This window comes from Triticum dicoccoides, chromosome 6B (genome assembly GCF_002162155.2).
Source record: "Triticum dicoccoides isolate Atlit2015 ecotype Zavitan chromosome 6B, WEW_v2.0, whole genome shotgun sequence".
NCBI lineage: Eukaryota > Viridiplantae > Streptophyta > Magnoliopsida > Poales > Poaceae > Triticum > Triticum dicoccoides.
In genome coordinates this window covers 210,859,006-210,864,449 of record NC_041391.1, presented here as the reverse complement: position 1 = coordinate 210,864,449, position 5,444 = coordinate 210,859,006, and positions in this window count along the sequence as shown.

Below are 5,444 nucleotides of genomic sequence, written 5' to 3'. Positions count from 1 at the left end.
GATTCGTACATGATCTTGTGTGCGCCATGACAGGTTGGTACTAGCCTTCATCCACATGATCGTGCAGTGTGTTTTGAGATGATGTGCTACTTGTATTGGTACTGTTTTAAATAAATGTTGAATTGAAGCTATTGTATTGCTCTCTTTTCCCATTATATGTGAACAAAAATGGTACAAACCTAGACATGATGCTTGTTGCTTTGTTACAACAAACTCTGCATCACCCCCTTTATAAGTAGATGGAAGCACATGGTGTTGTTGTGCCCACTCTCCCTGGAACTGTTTATTCATTTTGTTAATCTAATGTCGCTGGTAAAATTAAGCAATGCCACTCTCAGAATTAACTACTGAATCTTAGTTGAAATCTGCAACACTTGTTAGGGATTGGCGGAATTACCATTTTTGTGGCCGCATGTTTCATCCTCCTTTATTTGCGAGTAATTGATTCCTTTTTTCCTCTATTAAAACAGGGATATCTATTCAACTTTTTCTATTGCAACATTTTGCTTCGCTACACGAAACACTTATGCCTTAAGAGTGTTTTGTGTAGTTCAACTTGAATGGCACATCGGCCACTTTGCTTAATTTTGGTGGAACTGCACAAAAGGAGATCGGATTTTCATATATGTGTTGGGATTTCATTCAAATCCTCCTCTCGAGTTGTTTCAAATATTGGTCAATAAAGGTCAGTACCGACTTTCATCCACATGATGCTGCAGTGTGCTTTGAGATGTTGTGCTACTTGTATTGGTACTGTTTTGGATAAATGTTGAATTGAAGCTATTGAACTGATGTCTTTTACCATTAAGTGAGCAAAAAATGTTCCAACCCAGACATGATGCTTGTTTCTTTGTTACAACAAAACTCTGCATCACCCCATTTATAAGTAGATGGAAGCATATGTTGTTGTTGCGCCCACTCTCCCCTGGAACTGTTTATGCTTTTTGTTAATCTAATGTCGCTGGTAAAATTAAGCAATGCCACTCTCAGAATTAATTAACTACTGAATCTTAGTTCAAAACTGCAACACTTGTTAGGGATTGGCGGGATTACCATTTTTGTGGCAGCATGTTTCATCCTCCTTTATTGGCCACTAATTGATTCCTTTTTTGCCTCTGTTAAAACGAATCAGTCGCATCATTTTAGGAATGGTACTATCATGTTTTGTAGTTCTTTCTACATGTTTAACCAAGGTATTGTTAAGATAATGTCTTTGTTAAAATGAATCAGTCACATTGTTTTAGGAATGGTACTTTTCTGCTTTGTCGTTCTTTATACATGTAGAAACAAGGCATTGTTAAGATAATGTATCGGTTAATATGAATGAATCACACTGATGGAGAATTGCTACTCTCCTGCTTTGTTTCCCATTAAGATAAGGTAGATCAGTAGATTTTTTCTTCTGGGAGTACAAGTCATCAACAGTTATTCTCAGTAATTGTTTCCCATATACCTATTGTTGCTCACAGGGATATCATAATTAAAGTTCGGTTTTATTCCGACTTTGATTTTAGTTGAACTGCACAGAAGGAGCCAATGTGTCTAAGGCAAACTGCTGCATTAGTGGGTCCAGTTGGTCTTACCACTTTGCAGAAAGAAGCAGTCAATGTTTGCGCTACATTACAGAAGGAATGATTGAGAAGCTTTACAGAGTATTAGTAGACGCTGGTGACATGACTAGTCTGCAGAGAGCATAGGCAACTCTACAACACATGGAGTGCACTGGGCAAAAAGTGCCCAAACAAGTACAAGAAGCCATGATAGGACTCCAAGTCCGTCAATGTCATTCTAAGCAACAATGATGGGGCATCTGGGTATGGTAATCTGTTTACCATACTTTCAGTTTGTTAGTCCATCGATTGGTGGGTTGACACCGGGGCCAATATTCATGTGTGTTCTGATGTGTCTTTGTTTTCTTGCAGCATATAAATACGAAATCCACAGGGATGCTCAGCTTGATTTTAGTGGAACTACACAAAATGTTTAGATGGTTTGTGTCCTCCACTATACTTCATCATGCACAATACATCGAATGGTTCTCTAATCATTCGTTGTCACCTTGAGCCACTGGACTATCAATTGACAAACTGATGACAAAGCCTGCCTGTTCCACAATCATAGGCATTACATATTTTAAATGGGAAAAGCTTGTCAAAGTTTAATCATGGATGTTAGCAATAAGACATTAGTTTAATGTATTGGAATTGGAAAACCTTGTCAAATTTTGCTCATTGATGTTAGCCAGAAGACATGCATTTGATATTTTTGAGTGGGATGCCCTCTGCTGTGAGCAACGTCGATCGTTTTTTCCTATTCCTGTCTTCAGTTCAGAAATATTTACTCTACTGAGATGCATAGTCACATGAATGTTGACTTATGTAAGGTATTTTAAGAGTTTGTTCTAAATTTTGTCTATGTAATGCCAGGCCTTATGAGTTTGGTTGCAAAGTTGAGCTTGGAATGTTATGGCATGTGGCATCACGAGCTGTTCACCATGCCTCCTGAGAATAAAGCTTCATATTGTGTTTCATGTTGAGCTAATGCCTGTGATTTGCATGTTATGAAGATCATCCTCTTCTGTTGTTTATGTGATTAAGAAGTTCATTGTCTTATGTTTCATTCATAGCCTATACGACAACTCGGGTAGGTTAGAGGTGAGACCATATGATCTTCCGACCAACTCATCATCTTAGGTCGTGATTGGATCATCGTTTTCCAACCAAAACCGCTTGTAAAACTGACGCTTGTAAATAAAAGCAGATGGCCTCGGGCGAAGCGCTTGGTTGGTCGATTTTGACTAGTAAAATATACACTGGTCTCTCAAATTACACGCATAACCCGCCGGTTCTACTTATAGAACTTGGGCCCTTGGTTTCATTACGCATGTATTTTACGCGTTGTTTTCGATGATGAGTAAATTACACTTGTACCTTAATAAAGGTGTGAAATAAACCAGAGCTCCCAAGCGTGAACTTATCGTTTCATGTTGTCACCGTCTCTCGAAGGATCTCATAGGTGTCTGATGATCCTAGCTTGCTGAATGAGCAGCGGGCGCTGTATCAGACCATCTGTAGGGCCCGCGAGTCCCTCTTTGTCGTCCTTCGAGTTGTTGCACTCGTTGTGGCGCCGAGCATTGTCAACATGGTCAACGAACATGAGGATTCAAGAGATGACTTTATTTTGAGTGGATGACAGTAGGGACCCACTAGGTCCATAGCCGTACGTCCGCAAGTGCCTCCTTATGTGGTACAACTATATTTTTTTGCTTCCTCCTAGTTTCCTGACATCACGGTCCCACACCATTGTCAACCTATGTAGTCAATAAACGAGATAATTGCACAAGGAGCGGCCGACAGCTGGGACCAAGCAGCTCGAACGGTATTTGTGTTTTTGAGGTGTGAGCACTGCAAAGTTTTTCTTGAGTGATGTTTTCGTTGTTGTTCAGGTGAGAGCAGGGTATTAACTGGGCGGGCTGTGGCCCCTCTAGCCTAGGCCAGATATCCAACCTAGATATGAATTTTTTTCAAGCTGAAAATGGCTAGCCCAGCTATACTTTTTTTGAGGAATACCCAGGCAAGGTCAAATTGTTATTCTCCGCCCCGCTGGGCTGAAAATCTTTCATAGGAGGGATGCATTAGGCTTAATAGGAAAATGGGCCTTAAGAAATAATAAATGGGATGTAATTATAAAAACTGGGCAGTAACTATAAAAAATGCACCAAAGCCGTAATTAGTTTAAAAAATATATTTTTTTGAATTTTGAAAATTTTAATTACATTAGTTGTTGCGCGCACAATGTTTTCTTGGATTTTTACGTAATACAAATTTATATTGAAATGTATTTAATCTGACTAGAAATTTTGAGATAAAAATATTTCGGATTACATCAAAATGTGGGAAATTTTATTGAATTCTGTTTTTAACGGTTGGTTGAAATTATTAATCGTTGTCCTAGCTAGAAAATGGGTTGTATTGTTAACAAACTGTAAATGGGTTGTAGTAAATTCCATTAGAATTCAGAAATGGTCTGTACATTCTTACAAATCGGAAATGGGCTATAAGTTTTCTGCCACACACTTTGTGGGCCTACTAAGTTGACGCTTCCCCTAAAAAAAGTAAGTTGACGCGTATGCAAGGCTTTGTCAACACATGGTTCTAGCAGCAGTGGCCGTTGGATGTCCATCCAATGGATGTCATGCTTCTTCTTCAATCTCGGATATTCTAGCTTCAGCCGCCCAAAAAATGATTCCTCCCCCTAGCATCTCGGGCCGTTTCGGAGGCTGACCTGTGCGCCTACTAAGTTGACGTGTACCAAGGGCCTTTTCAACTTAGTCAATATAAACGATTCTAGCTGCAGTGACCGTACGATGCCCATCCAACGACTGTCATGCTTCTTCAACCTCTGGTCTTCTTGCTCCAGCCGCCCAAAGCAGCGCCGATCGTGCCGCCTGCTCCTGCCTTTCGTGGTTGGTTGTGCTACCGTGGAGGCCTCACCGGCCCCTACTACTTCCACCGCTAGCCAGGCCATCACAGCACTCACCCACACCCCCTGTTATTCTGCAGCGGCGGTAGCCTCACACCGAAGCCGAATCAGTGAACCATCATACTCCTCTCCATGTGGGCATCCACTGTCGCATCTTCCCTGGCTCCGCATAGTCCCCATCCTAGGCCTCGCCGCCATCCACGGCCCTGGTGCTCTCGGCGCGGCGTGATCAACGTGGTCAAGGAACGACTTCCATCGGGCGTGGACTGTACGTGGAGAGGCTGGCAGCTGGGTCCATGGCCGCACATAAGGAAATACCTCCTTATTACGTGCAAAATAATGATTCATCCACCTGACATCTGGGACCCACTGGAAGGGCCTCTATATTTTGTGAAAAAACGTTCCCCCCACTGACAGGTCGGACCCACCAGCTATATATTCGCACGCAAGGAAGTGCCTCTTTAGTACGCAAAAAAAATGAATACTCCCCTTGCTAGCTGGGACCCAGCATAGTGGGAGGCTGACTTGTGGGCCTACTAAGTTGAAGGGGATGGAGGGCTTTGTCAACTTAGTCAATATGAATGATTCTAGCTGCAGTGACCGTACGATGTCCATCCAATGGCTGTAGTGCTTCTTCAACCTCTGGTCTTCTTGCTCCAGCCGCCCAAAGCAGCGTCGGTCGTGCCGCCTGCTCCCTCCTGTGGTCGGTTGTGCTGCCGCTGTTAGGACCCCGACTCAATGCCACATCGATCTAGCATGTAACACCTCATATCACTTTGCGGCCTCACGCACGGTATTCCCACGGGTGTCGCCTTACCTTTGCCCGGGACCGTTTGCGCCTTTTGGCACACGTATATGATAGTGTCGCTAGCTTCTATATGATAAGGAGCCCGGGCTGACATGGCTAGTCGTAAACCCAAAGTGGCACAGACTTACAGGGACAGGCATCCATGACCCAGCAT